Source organism: Atractosteus spatula, unplaced genomic scaffold, assembly GCF_055471065.1.
Source record: "Atractosteus spatula isolate fAtrSpa1 unplaced genomic scaffold, fAtrSpa1.hap1 Scaffold_10, whole genome shotgun sequence".
NCBI classification, from domain to species: Eukaryota; Metazoa; Chordata; class Actinopteri; order Semionotiformes; family Lepisosteidae; genus Atractosteus; species Atractosteus spatula.
The window spans coordinates 138,203-154,244 of NW_028296653.1; positions in this window are offsets into that span (position 1 = coordinate 138,203).

Genomic DNA, 16,042 nt, shown 5'->3' on the forward strand with positions numbered 1-16,042 from the left:
TGAAAGGATACTTAGGAATGTTGTTCTTTCAATGTTTTCTCAACATTTTTTTTCTGACCTATATGGCTGTATACAGTGCTCTGCCCGAAAAAGGAATGGTGTCTGAATTAATCTACAAGCAACAGTAAGAAAGAACCATATTTAACTTTTAATCTCTTGCTTTGGGCTTTGAAATCACAGGCATATTAAAAGACAAAGCCAAAATGTATTAGTTGTTTCGGACTTTTAGGCAATTAAGCCTAAATGTTCATTCATTCAGCACTCCGTTCAACACAAAATTTCCAATGAATGAATACCTTTCAACAATTACGTTGACCATTCCTGACACACTAATTTGGTTTTGGCACTGTTGTATTGTCTTTTCAAACTCATACTTTGATTCAGAGAAGCAAATTTTCCAGTCAAATGAGTGGAATATTGAGATAGTTGTCATTGAGAAATATTTGAAACCTAACCCTAACTAGCAAAACCCGAAGCTAGGGTTAGGGTTTTATTCCCATACAATGTAGACAGTTTTTGATGGCATGGCTGTGTTTTAGGGCTGAAAGGATACTTAGGAATGTTGTTCTTTCAATGTTTTCTCAACATTTTTTTTCTGACCTATATGGCTGTATACAGTGCTCTGCCCGAAAAAAGAATGGTGTCTGAATTAATCTACAAGCAACAGTAAGAAAGAACCATATTTAACTTTTAATCTCTTGCTTTGGGCTTTGAAATCACAGGCATATTAAAAGACAAAGCCAAAATGTATTAGTTGTTTCGGACTTTTAGGCAATTAAGCCTAAATGTTCATTCATTCAGCACTCCGTTCAACACAAAATTTCCAATGAAAGAATACCTTTCAACAATTACGTTGACCATTCCTGACACACTAATTTGGTTTTGGCACTGTTGTATTGTCTTTTCAGACTCATACTTTGATTCAGAGAAGCAAATTTTCCAGTCAAATGAGTGGAATATTGAGATAGTTGTCTTTGAGAAATATTTGAACCCTAACCCTAACTAGCAAAACCCGATGCTAGGGTTAGGGTTTTATTCCCATACAATGTAGACAGTTTTTGATGGCATGGCTGTGTTTTAGGGCTGAAAGGATACTTAGGAATGTTGTTCTTTCAATGTTTTCTCAACATTTTTTTCTGATCTATATGGCTGTATACAGTGCTCTGCCCGAAAAAGGAATGGTGTCTGAATTGATCTACAAGCAACAGTAAGAAAGAACTATATTTAACTTTTAAACTCTTGCTTTGGGCTTTGAAATCATAGGCATATTAATAGACAAAGCCAAAATGTATTAGTTGTTTCGGACTTTTAGGCAACTTTAGCCTAAATGTTCATTCATTCAGCACTCCGTTCAACACAAAATTTCCAATGAAAGAATACCTTTCAACAATTACGTTGACCATTCCTGACACACTAATTTGGTTTTGGCACTGTTGTATTGTCTTTTCAAACTCATACTTTGATTCAGAGAAGCAAATTTTCCAGTCAAATGAGTGGAATATTGAGATAGTTGTCATTGAGAAATATTTGAAACCTAACCCTAACTAGCAAAACCCGAAGCTAGGGTTAGGGTTTTATTCCCATACAATGTAGACAGTTTTTGATGGTATGGCTGTGTTTTAGGGCTAAAAGGATACTTAGGAATGTAGTTCTTTCAATGTTTTCTCAACATTTTTTTCTGACCTATATGGCTGTATACAGTGCTCTGCCCGAAAAAGGAATGGTGTCTCAATTGATCTACAAGCAACAGTAAGAAAGAACCATATTTAACTTTTAAACTCTTGCTTTGGGCTTTGATATCACAGGCATTTTAATAGACAAAGCCAAAATGTATTAGTTGTTTCGGACTTTTAGGCAACTTAAGCCTAAACGTTCATTCATTCAACACTCCGTTCAACACAAAATTTCCAATGAAAGAATACCTTTCAACAATTAAGTTGACAATTCCTGACACACTAATTTGGTTTTGGCACTGTTGTATTGTCTTTTCAGACTCATACTTTGATTCAGAGAAGCAAATTTTCCAGTCAAATGAGTGGAATATTGAGATAGTTGTCTTTGAGAAATATTTGAACCCTAACCCTAACTAGCAAAACCCGAAGCTAGCGTTAAGGTTTTATTCCCATACAATGTAGACAGTTTTTGATGGTATGGCTGTGTTTTAGGGCTAAAAGTATACTTAGGAATGTAGTTCTTTCAGTGTTTTCTCAACATTTTTTTCTGACCTATATGGCTGTATACAGTGCTCTGCCCGAAAAAGGAATGGTGTCTGAATTGATCTACAAGCAACAGTAAGAAAGAACCATATTTAACTTTTAATCTCTTGCTTTGGGCTTTGAAATCACAGGCATATTAATAGACAAAGCCAAAATGTATTAGTTGTTTCGGACTTTTAGGCAATTAAGCCTAAATGTTCATTCATTCAGCACTCCGTTCAACACAAAATTTCCAATGAAAGAATACCTTTCAACAATTAAGTTGACCATTACTGACACACTAATTTGGTTTTGGCACTGTTGTATTGTCTTTTCAGACAAATACTTTGATTCAGAGAAGCAAATTTTCCAGTCAAATGAGTGGAATATTGAGATAGTTGTCTTTGAGAAATATTTGAACCCTAACCCTAACTAGCAAAACCCGAAGCTAGGGTTAAGGTTTTATTCCCATACAATGTAGACAGTTTTTGATGGCATGGCTGTCTTTTAGGGCTTAAAGGATACTTATGAATGTTGTTCTTTCAATGTTTTCTCAACATTTTTTTCTGACCTATAAGGCTGTATACAGTGCTCTGCCCGAAAAAGGAATGGTGTCTGAATTGATCTACAAGCAACAGTAAGAAAGAACCTTATTTAACTTTTAAACTCTTGCTTTGGGCTTTGAAATCACAGGCATATTAATAGACAAAGCCAAAATGTATTAGTTGTTTCGGACTTTTAGGCAACTTAAGCCTAAACGTTCATTCATTCAGCACTCCGTTCAACACAAAATTTCCAATGAAAGAATACCTTTCAACAATTAAGTTGACAATTCCTGACACACTAATTTGGTTTTGGCACTGTTGTATTGTCTTTTCAGACTCATACTTTGATTCAGAGAAGCAAATTTTCCAGTCAAATGAGTGGAATATTGAGATAGTTGTCTTTGAGAAATATTTGAACCCTAACCCTAACTAGCAAAACCCGAAGCTAGGGTTAGGGTTTTATTCCCATACAATGTAGACAGTTTTTGATGGCATGGCTGTGTTTTAGGGCTGAAAGGATACTTAGGAATGTTGTTCTTTCAATGTTTTCTCAACATTTTTTTTCTGACCTATATGGCTGTATACAGTGCTCTGCCCGAAAAAGGAATAGCGTCTGAATTAATCTACAAGCAACAGTAAGAAAGAACCATATTTAACTTTTAATCTCTTGCTTTGGGCTTTGAAATCACAGGCATATTAAAAGACAAAGCCAAAATGTATTAGTTGTTTCGGACTTTTAGGCAATTAAGCCTAAATGTTCATTCATTCAGCACTCCGTTCAACACAAAATTTCCAATGAAAGAATACCTTTCAACAATTACGTTGACCATTCCTGACACACTAATTTGGTTTTGGCACTGTTTTATTGTCTTTTCAGACTCATACTTTGATTCAGAGAAGCAAATCTTCCAGTTAAATGAGTGGAATATTGAGATAGTTGTCTTTGAGAAATATTTGAACCCTAACCCTAACTAGCAAAACCCGAAGCTAGGGTTTGGGTTTTATTCCCATACAATGTAGACAGTTTTTGATGGCATGGCTGTGTTTTAGGGCTGAAAGGATACTTAGGAATGTTGTTCTTTCAATGTTTTCTCAACATTTTTTTCTAATCTATATGGCTGTATACAGTGCTCTGCCCGAAAAAGGAATGGTGTCTGAATTGATCTACAAGCAACAGTAAGAACGAACTATATTTAACTTTTAAACTCTTGCTTTGGGCTTTGAAATCATAGGCATATTAATAGACAAAGCCAAAATGTATTAGTTGTTTCGGACTTTTAGGCAACTTAAGCCTAAACGTTCATTCATTCAGCACTCCGTTCAACACAAAATTTCCAATGAAAGAATACCTTTCAACAATTAAGTTGACAATTCCTGACAAACTAATTTGGTTTTGGCACTGTTGTATTGTCTTTTCAGACTCATACTTTGATTCAGAGAAGCAAATTTTCCAGTCAAATGAGTGGAATATTGAGATAGTTGTCTTTGAGAAATATTTGAACCCTAACCCTAACTAGCAAAACCCGAAGCTATGGTTAGGGTTTTATTCCCATACAATGTAGACAGTTTTTGATGGCATGGCTGTGTTTTAGGGCTGAAAGGATACTTAGGAATGTTGTTCTTTCAATGTTTTCTCAACATTTTTTTTCTGACCTATATGGCTGTATACAGTGCTCTGCCCGAAAAAGGAATAGCGTCTGAATTAATCTACAAGCAACAGTAAGAAAGAACCATATTTAACTTTTAATCTCTTGCTTTGGGCTTTGAAATCACAGGCATATTAAAAGACAAAGCCAAAATGTATTAGTTGTTTCGGACTTTTAGGCAATTAAGCCTAAATGTTCATTCATTCAGCACTCCGTTCAACACAAAATTTCCAATGAAAGAATACCTTTCAACAATTACGTTGACCATTCCTGACACACTAATTTGGTTTTGGCACTGTTTTATTGTCTTTTCAGACTCATACTTTGATTCAGAGAAGCAAATTTTCCAGTTAAATGAGTGGAATATTGAGATAGTTGTCTTTGAGAAATATTTGAACCCTAACCCTAACTAGCAAAACCCGATGCTAGGGTTAGGGTTTTATTCCCATACAATGTAGACAGTTTTTGATGGCATGGCTGTGTTTTAGGGCTGAAAGGATACTTAGGAATGTTGTTCTTTCAATGTTTTCTCAACATTTTTTTCTAATCTATATGGCTGTATACAGTGCTCTGCCCGAAAAAGGAATGGTGTCTGAATTGATCTACAAGCAACAGTAAGAACGAACTATATTTAACTTTTAAACTCTTGCTTTGGGCTTTGAAATCATAGGCATATTAATAGACAAAGCCAAAATGTATTAGTTGTTTCGGACTTTTAGGCAACTTAAGCCTAAACGTTCATTCATTCAGCACTCCGTTCAACAAAATTTCCAATGAAAGAATACCTTTCAACAATTAAGTTGACCATTCCTGACACACTAATTTGGTTTTGGCACTGTTGTATTGTCTTTTCAGACTCATACTTTGATTCAGAGAAGCAAATTTTCCAGTCAAATGAGTGGAATATTGAGATAGTTGTCTTTGAGAAATATTTGAACCCTAACCCTAACTAGCAAAACCCGAAGCTAGGGTTAGGGTTTTATTCCCATACAATGTAGACAGTTTTTGATGGCATGGCTGTGTTTTAGGGCTGAAAGGATACTTAGGAATGTTGTTCTATCAATGTTTTCTCAACATTTTTTTCTGACCTATATGGCTGTATACAGTGCTCTGCCCGAAAAAGGAATGGTGTCTGAATTAATCTACAAGCAACAGTAAGAAAGAACCTTTTTAACTTTTAAACTCTTGCTTTGGGCTTTGAAATCACAGGAATATTAATGACAAAGCCAAAATGTATTAGTTGTTTCGGACTTTTAGGCAATTAAGCCTAAATGTTCATTCATTCAGCACTCCGTTCAACACAAAATTTCCAATGAAAGAATACCTTTCAACAATTACGTTGACCCTTCCTGACACACTAATTTGGTTTTGGCACTGTTTTATTGTCTTTTCAAACTCATACTTTGATTCAGAGAAGCAAATTTTCCAGTCAAATGAGTGGAATATTGAGATAGTTGTCTTTGAGAAATATTTGAACCCTAACCCTAACTAGCAAAACCCGAAGCTAGGGTTAGGGTTTTATTCCCATACAATGTAGACAGTTTTTGATGGTATGGCTGTGTTTTAGGGCTAAAAGGATACTTAGGAATGTAGTTCTTTCAATGTTTTCTCAACATTTTTTTCTGACCTATATGGCTGTATACAGTACTCTGCCCCAAAAAGGAATGGTGTCTGAATTGATCTACAAGCAACAGTAAGAAAGAACCTGATTTAACTTTTAAACTCTTGCCATAGGCTTTGAAATCACAGGCATATTAATAGACAAAGCCAAAATGTATTAGTTGTTTCGGACTTTTAGGCAACTTAAGCCTAAACGTTCATTCATTCAGCACTCCGTTCAGCAGAAAATTTCCAATGAAAGAATACCTTTCAACAATTAAGTTGACCATTCCTGACACACTAATTTGGTTTTGGCACTGTTGTATTGTCTTTTCAGACTCATACTTTGATTCAGAGAAGCAAATTTTCCAGTCAAATGAGTGGAATATTGAGATAGTTGTCTTTGAGAAATATTTGAACCCTAACCCTAACTAGCAAAACCCGAAGCTAGGGTTAGGGTTTTATTCCCATACAATGTAGACAGTTTTTGATGGCATGGCTGTATTTTAGGGATGAAAGGATACTTAGGAATATAGTTCTTTCAGTGTTTTCTCAACATTTATTTCTGACCTATATGGCTGTATACAGTGCTCTGCCCGAAAAAGGAATGGTGTCTGAATTGATCTTCAAGCAACAGTAAGAAAGAACCTTATTTAACTTTTAAACTCTTGCTTTGGGCTTTGAAAACACAGGCATATGAATAGACAAAGCCAAAATGTATTAGTTGTTTCGGACTTTTAGGCAACTTAAGCCTAAACGTTCATTCATTCAGCACTCCGTTCAACACAAAATTTCCAATGAAAGAATACCTTTCAACAATTAAGTTGACCATTCCTGACACACTAATTTGGTTTTGGCACTGTTGTATTGTCTTTTCAGACTCATACGTTGATTCAGAGAAGCAAATTTTCCAGTCAAATGAGTGGAATATTGAGATAGTTGTCTTTGAGAAATATTTGAACCCTAACCCTAACTAGCAAAACCCGAAGCTAGGGTTAGGGTTTTATTCCCATACAATGTAGACAGTTTTTGATGGCATGGCTGTGTTTTAGGGCTGAAAGGATACTTAGGAATGTTGTTCATTCAATGTTTTCTCAACATTTTTTTCTGACCTATATGGCTGTATACAGTGCTCTGCCCGAAAAAGGAATGGTGTCTCAATTGATCTACAAGCAACAGTAAGAAAGAACCATATTTAACTTTTAATCTCTTGCTTTGGGCTTTGAAATCACAGGCATATTAATAGACAAAGCCAAAATGTATTAGTTGTTTCGGACTTTTAGGCAACTTAAGCCTAAACGTTCATTCATTCAGCATTCCGTTCAACACAAAATTTCCAATGAAAGAATACCTTTCAACAATTAAGTTGACCATTCCTGACACACTAATTTGGTTTTGGCACTGTTGTATTGTCTTTTCAGACTCAAACTTTGATTCAGAGAAGCAAATTTTCCAGTCAAATGAGTGGAATATTGAGATAGTTGTCTTTGAGAAATATTTGAACCCTAACCCTAACTAGCAAAACCCGAAGCTAGGGTTAGGGTTTTATTCCCATACAAAGTAGACAGTTTTTGATGGTATGGCTGTGTTTTAGGGCTAAAAGGATACTTAGGAATGTAGTTCTTTCAATGTTTTCTCAACATTTTTTTCTGACCTATATGGCTGTATACAGTGCTCTGCCCGAAAAAGGAATGGTGTCTGAATTGATCTACAAGCAACAGTAAGAAAGAAAAATATTTAACTTTTAAACTCTTGCTTTGGGCTTTGAAATCACAGGCATATTAATAGACAAAGCCAAAATGTATTAGTTGTTTCGGACTTTTAGGCAACTTAAGCCTAAACGTTCATTCATTCAGCACTCCGTTCAACACAAAATTTCCAATGAAAGAATACCTTTCAACAATTAAGTTGACCATTACTGACACACTAATTTGGTTTTGGCACTGTTGTATTGTCTTTTCAGACTCATACTTTGATTCAGAGAAGCAAATTTTCCAGTCAAATGAGTGGAATATTGAGATAGTTGTCTTTGAGAAATATTTGAACCCTAACCCTAACTAGCAAAACCCGAAGCTAGGGTTAGGGTTTTATTCCCATACAATGTAGACAGTTTTTGATGGTATGGCTGTGTTTTAGGGCTAAAAGGATACTTAGGAATGTAGTTCTTTCAATGTTTTCTCAACATTTTTTTCTGACCTATATGGCTGTATACAGCGCTCTGTCCGAAAAAGGAATGGTGTCTGAATTGATCTACAAGCAACAGTAAGAAAGATCCATATTTAACTTTTAAACTCTTGCTTTGGGCTTTGAAATCACAGGCATATTAATAGACAAAGCCAAACTGTATTAGTTGTTTCGGACTTTTAGGCAATTAAGCCTAAATGTTCATTCATTCAGCACTCCGTTCAACACAAAATTTCCAGTGAAAGAATACCTTTCAACAATTAAGTTGACCCTTCCTGACACACTAATTTGGTTTTGGCACTGTTGTATTGTCTTTTCAGACTCATACTTTGATTCAGAGAAGCAAATTTTCCAGTCAAATGAGTGGAATATTGAGATAGTTGTCTTTGAGAAATATTTGAACCCTAATCCTAACTAGCAAAACCCGAAGCTAGGGTTAGGGTTTTATTCCCATACAATGTAGACAGTTTTTGATGGCATGGCTGTGTTTTAGGGCTGAAAGGATACTTAGGAATGTAGTTCTTTCAATGTTTTCTCAACATTTTTTTCTGACCTATATGGCTGTATACAGTGCTCTGCCCGAAAAAGGAATGGTGTGTAAATTGATCTACAAGCAACAGTAAGAAAGAACCTTATTTAACTCTTAAACTCTTGCTTTGGGCTTTGAAATCACAGGCATATGAATACACAAAGCCAAAATGGATTAGTTGTTTCGGACTTTTAGGCAACTTAAGCCTAAACGTTCATTCATTCAGCACTCCGTTCAACACAAAATTTCCAATGAAAGAATACCTTTCAACGATTAAGTTGACCATTCCTGACACACTAATTTGGTTTTGGCACTGTTGTATTATCTTTTCAAACTCATACTTTGATTCAGAGAAGCAAATTTTCCAGTCAAATGAGTGGAATATTGAGATAGTTGTCTTTGAGAAATATTTGAACCCTAACCCGAACTAGCAAAACCCGAAGCTAGGGTTAGGGTTTTATTCCCATACAATGTAGACAGTTTTTGATGGTATGGCTGTGTTTTAGGGCTAAAAGGATACTTAGGAATGTAGTTCTTTCAATGTTTTCTCAACATTTTTTTATGACCTATATGGCTGTATACAGTGCTCTGCCCGAAAAAGGAATGGAGTCTGAATTGCTCTACAAGCAACAGTAAGAAAGAACCATATTTAACTTTTAAACTCTTGCTTTGGGCTTTTAAATCACAGGCATATGAATAGACAAAGCCAAAATGTATTAGTTGTTTCGGACTTTTAGGCAATTAAGCCTAAATGTTCATTCATTCAGCACTCCGTTCAACACAAAATTTCCAATGAAAGAATACCTTTCAACAATTAAGTTGACCCTTCCTGACACACTAATTTGGTTTTGGCACTGTTGTATTATCTTTTCAAACTCATACTTTGATTCAGAGAAGCAAATTTTCCAGTCAAATGAGTGGAATATTGAGATAGTTGTCTTTGAGAAATATTTGAACCCTAACCCGAACTAGCAAAACCCGAAGCTAGGGTTAGGGTTTTATTCCCATACAATGTAGACAGTTTTTGATGGTATGGCTGTGTTTTAGGGCTAAAAGGATACTTAGGAATGTAGTTCTTTCAATGTTTTCTCAACATTTTTTTATGACCTATATGGCTGTATACAGTGCTCTGCCCGAAAAAGGAATGGAGTCTGAATTGCTCTACAAGCAACAGTAAGAAAGAACCATATTTAACTTTTAAACTCTTGCTTTGGGCTTTTAAATCACAGGCATATGAATAGACAAAGCCAAAATGTATTAGTTGTTTCGGACTTTTAGGCAATTAAGCCTAAATGTTCATTCATTCAGCACTCCGTTCAACACAAAATTTCCAATGAAAGAATACCTTTCAACAATTAAGTTGACCCTTCCTGACACACTAATTTGGTTTTGGCACTGTTGTATTGTCTTTTCAGACTCATACTTTGATTCAGAGAAGCAAATTTTCCAGTCAAATGAGTGGAATATTGAGATAGTTGTCTTTGAGAAATATTTGAACCCTAACCCTAACTAGCAAAACCCGAAGCTAGGGTTAGGGTTTTATTCCCATACAATGTAGACAGTTTTTGATGGCATGGCTGTGTTTTAGGGCTGAAAGGATACTTAGGAATGTTGTTCTTTCAATGTTTTCTCAACATTTTTTTCTGACCTATATGGCTGTATACAGTGCTCTGCCCGAAAAAGGAATGGTGTCTGAATTGATCTACAAGCAACAGTAAGAAAGAACCTTTTTTAACTTTTAAACTCTTGCTTTGGGCTTTGAAATCATAGGCATATTAATAGACAAAGCCAAAATGTATTAGTTGTTTCGGACTTTTAGGCAATTAAGCCTAAATGTTCATTAATTCAGCACTCCGTTCAACACAAAATTTCCAATGAAAGAATACCTTTCAACAATTACGTTGACCCTTCCTGACACACTAATTTGGTTTTGGCACTGTTGTATTGTCTTTTCAAACTCATACTTTGATTCAGAGAAGCAAATTTTCCAGTCAAATGAGTGGAATATTGAGATAGTTGTCTTTGAGAAATATTTGAACCCTAACCCTAACTAGGAAAACCCGAAGCTAGAGTTAGGGTTTTATTCCCATACAATGTAGACAGTTTTTGATGGCATGGCTGTGTTTTAGGGCTGAAAGGATACTTAGGAATGTTGTTCTTTCAATGTTTTCTCAACATTTTTTTCTGACCTATATGGCTGTATACAGTACTCTGCCCCAAAAAGGAATGGTGTCTGAATTGATCTACAAGCAACAGTAAGAAAGAACCTGATTTAACTTTTAAACTCTTGCCATGGGCTTTGAAATCACAGGCATATTAATAGACAAAGCCAAAATGTATTAGTTGTTTCGGACTTTTAGGCAACTTAAGCCTAAACTTTCATTCATTCAGCACTCCGTTCAGCACAAAATTTCCAATGAAAGAATACCTTTCAACAATTAAGTTGACCATTCCTGACACACTAATTTGGTTTTGGCACTGTTGTATTGTCTTTTCAGACTCATACTTTGATTCAGAGAAGCAAATTTTCCAGTCAAATGAGTGGAATATTGAGATAGTTGTCTTTGAGAAATATTTGAACCCTAACCCTAACTAGCAAAACCCGAAGCTAGGGTTAGGGTTTTATTCCCATACAATGTAGACAGTTTTTGATGGCATGGCTGTATTTTAGGGATGAAAGGATACTTAGGAATATAGTTCTTTCAGTGTTTTCTCAACATTTATTTCTGACCTATATGGCTGTATACAGTGCTCTGCCCGAAAAAGGAATGGTGTCTGAATTGATCTACAAGCAACAGTAAGAAAGAACCTTATTTAACTTTTAAACTCTTGCTTTGGGCTTTGAAAACACAGGCATATGAATAGACAAAGCCAAAATGTATTAGTTGTTTCGGACTTTTAGGCAACTTAAGCCTAAACGTTCATTCATTCAGCACTCCGTTCAACACAAAATTTCCAATGAAAGAATACCTTTCAACAATTAAGTTGACCCTTCCTGACACACTAATTTGGTTTTGGCACTGTTGTATTGTCTTTTCAAACTCATACTTTGATTCATAGAAGCACATTTTCCAGTCAAATGAGTGGAATATTGAGATAGTTGTCTTTGAGAAATATTTGAACCCTAACCCTAACTAGCAAAACCCGAAGCTAGGGTTAGGGTTTTATTCCCATACAATGTAGACAGTTTTTGATGGTATGGCTGTGTTTTAGGGCTAAAAGGATACTTAGGAATGTAGTTCTTTCAATGTTTTCTCAACATTTTTTTTCTGACCTATATGGTTGTATACAGTGCTCTGCCCGAAAAAGGAATGGTGTCTCAATTGATCTACAAGCAACAGTAAGAAAGAACCTGATTTAACTTTTAAACTCTTGCTTTGGGCTTTGAAATCACAGGCATATTAATAGACAAAGCAAAAATGTATTAGTTGTTTCAGACTTTTAGGCAACTTAAGCCTAAACGTTCATTCATTCAGCACTCCGTTCAACACAAAATTTCCAATGAAAGAATACCTTTCAACAATTAAGTTGACCATTCCTGACACACTAATTTGGTTTTGGCACTGTTGTATTGTCTTTTCAGACTCATACTTTGATTCAGAGAAGCAAATTTTCCAGTCAAATGAGTGGAATATTGAGATAGTTGTCTTTGAGAAATATTAGAACCCTAACCCTAACTAGCAAAACCCGAAGCTAGGGTTAGGGATTTATTCCCATACAATGTAGACAGTTTTTGATGGCATGGCTGTGTTTTAGGGCTGAAAGGATACTTAGGAATGTTGTTCTATCAATGTTTTCTCAACATTTTTTTCTGACCTATATGGCTGTATACAGTGCTCTGCCCGAAAAAGGAATGGTGTCTGAATTAATCTACAAGCAACAGTAAGAAATAACCATATTTAACTTTTAATCTCTTGCTTTGGGCTTTGAAATCACAGGCATATTAATAGACAAAGCCAAAATGTATTAGTTGTTTCGGACTTTTAGGCAATTAAGCCTAAATGTTCATTCATTCAGCACTCCGTTCAACACAAAATTTCCAATGAAAGAATACCTTTCAACAATTATGTTGACCATTCCTGACACACTAATTTGGTTTTGGCACTGTTGTAATGTCTTTTCAGACTCATACTTTGATTCAGAGAAGCAAATTTTCCAGTCAAATGAGTGGAATATTGAGATAGTTGTCTTTGAGAAATATTTGAACCCTAACCCGAACTAGCAAAACCCGAAGCTAGGGTTAGGGTTTTATTCCCATACAATGTAGACAGTTTTTGATGGTATGGCTGTGTTTTAGGGCTAAAAGGATACTTAGGAATGTTGTTCTTTCAATGTTTTCTCAACATTTTTTTCTGACCTATATGGCTGTATACAGTGCTCTGCCCGAAAAAGGAATGGTGTCTCAATTGATCTACAAGCAACAGTAAGAAAGAACCTGATTTAACTTTTAAACTCTTGCTTTGGGCTTTGAAATCACAGGCATATTAATAGACAAAGCCAAAATGTATTAGTTGTTTCGGACTTTTAGGCAACTTAAGCCTAAACGTTCATTCATTCAGCACTCCGTTCAACACAAAATTTCCAATGAAAGAATACCTTTCAACAATTAAGTTGACCATTCCTGACACACTAATTTGGTTTTGGCACTGTTGTATTGTCTTTTCAGACTCATACTTTGATTCAGAGAAGCAAATTTTCCAGTCAAATGAGTGGAATATTGAGATAGTTGTCTTTGAGAAATATTTGAACCCTAACTAGCAAAACCCGAAGCTAGGGTTAGGGTTTTATTCCCATACAATGTAGACAGTTTTTGATGGCATGGCTGTATTTTAGGGATGAAAGGATACTTAGGAATATAGTTCTTTCAGTGTTTTCTCAACATTTTTTTCTGACCTATATGGCTGTATACAGTGCTCTGCCTGAAAAAGGAATGGTGTCTGAATTGATCTACAAGCAACAGTAAGAAAGAACCTTATTTAACTTTTAAACTCTTGCTTTGGGCTTTGAAAACACAGGCATATGAATAGACAAAGCCAAAATGTATTAGTTGTTTCGGACTTTTAGGCAACTTAAGCCTAAACGTTCATTCATTCAGCACTCCGTTCAACACAAAATTTCCAATGAAAGAATACCTTTCAACAATTAAGTTGACCCTTCCTGACACACTAATTTGGTTTTGGCACTGTTGTATTGTCTTTTCAAACTCATACTTTGATTCAGAGAAGCAAATTTTCCAGTCAAATGAGTGGAATATTGAGATAGTTGTCTTTGAGAAATATTTGAACCCTAACCCTAACTAGCAAAACCCGAAGCTAGGGTTAGGGTTTTATTCCCATACAATGTAGACAGTTTTTGATGGTATGGCTGTGTTTTAGGGCTAAAAGGATACTTAGGAATGTAGTTCTTTCAATGTTTTCTCAACATTTTTTTCTGACCTATATGGCTGTATACAGTGCTCTGCCCAAAAAAGGAATGGTGTCTCAATTGATCTACAAGCAACAGTAAGAAAGAACCTGATTTAAATTTTAAACTCTTGCTTTGGGCTTTGAAATCACAGGCATATTAATAGACAAAGCCAAAATGTATTAGTTGTTTCGGACTTTTAAGCAACTTAAGCCTAAACGTTCATTCATTCAGCACTTCGTTCAACACAAAATTTCCAATGAAAGAATACCTTTCAACAATTAAGTTGACCATTCCTGACACACTAATTTGGTTTTGGCACTGTTGTATTGTCTTTTCAGACTCATACTTTGATTCAGAGAAGCAAATTTTCCAGTCAAATGAGTGGAATATTGAGATAGTTGTCTTTGAGAAATATTTGAACCCTAACCCTAACTAGCAAAACCCGAAGCTAGGGTTAGGGTTTTATTCCCATACAATGTAGACAGTTTTTGATGGCATGGCTGTATTTTAGGGATAAAAGGATACTTAGGAATATAGTTCTTTCAGTGTTTTCTCAACATTTTTTTCTGACCTATATGGCTGTATACAGTGCTCTGCCTGAAAAAGGAATGGTGTCTGAATTGATCTACAAGCAACAGTAAGAAAGAACCTTATTTAACTTTTAAACTCTTGCTTTGGGCTTTGAAAACACAGGCATATGAATAGACAAAGCCAAAATGTATTAGTTGTTTCGGACTTTTAGGCAACTTAAGCCTAAACGTTCATTCATTCAGCACTCCGTTCAACACAAAATTTCCAATGAAAGAATACCTTTCAACAATTAAGTTGACCATTCCTGACACACTAATTTGGTTTTGGCACTGTTGTATTGTCTTTTCAGACTCATACTTTGATTCAGAGAAGCAAATTTTCCAGTCAAATGAGTGGAATATTGAGATAGTTGTCTTTGAGAAATATTTGAACCCTAACCCTAACTAGCAAAACCCGAAGCTAGGGTTAGGGTTTTATTCCCATACAATGTAGACAGTTTTTGATGGCATGGCTGTGTTTTAGGGCTGAAAGGATACTTAGGAATGTTGTTCTTTCAATGTTTTCTCAACATTTTTTTCTGACCTATATGGCTGTATACAGTGCTCTGCCCGAAAAAGGAATGGTGTCTGAATTGATCTACAAGCAACAGTAAGAAAGAACCTTTTTTAACTTTTAAACTCTTGCTTTGGGCTTTGAAATCACAGGCATATTAATGACAAAGCCAAAATGTATTAGTTGTTTCGGACTTTTAGGCAATTAAGCCTAAATGTTCATTCATTCAGCACTCCGTTCAACACAAAATTTCCAATGAAAGAATACCTTTCAACAATTACGTTGACCCTTCCTGACACACTAATTTGGTTTTGGCACTGTTTTATTGTCTTTTCAAACTCATACTTTGATTCAGAGAAGCAACTTTTCCAGTCAAATGAGTGGAATATTGAGATAGTTGTCTTTGAGAAATATTTGAACCCTAACCCTAACTAGCAAAACCCGAAGCTAGGGTTAGGGTTTTATTCCCATACAATGTAGACAGTTTTTGATGGCATGGCTGTGTTTTAGGGCTAAAAGGATACTTAGGAATGTAGTTCTTTCAATGTTTTCTCAACATTTTTTTCTGACCTATATGGCTGTATACAGTGCTCTGCCCGAAAAAGTAATGGTGTCTCAATTGATCTACAAGCAACAGTAAGAAAGAACCTGATTTAACTTTTAAAGTTTTGCTTTGGGCTTTGAAATCACAGGCATATTAATAGACAAAGCCAAAATGTATTAGTTGTTTCGGACTTTTAGGCAACTTAAGCCTAAACGTTCATTCATTCAGCACTCCGTTCAACACAAAATTTCCAATGAAAGAATACCTTTCAACAATTAAGTTGACCATTCCTGACACACTAATTTGGTTTT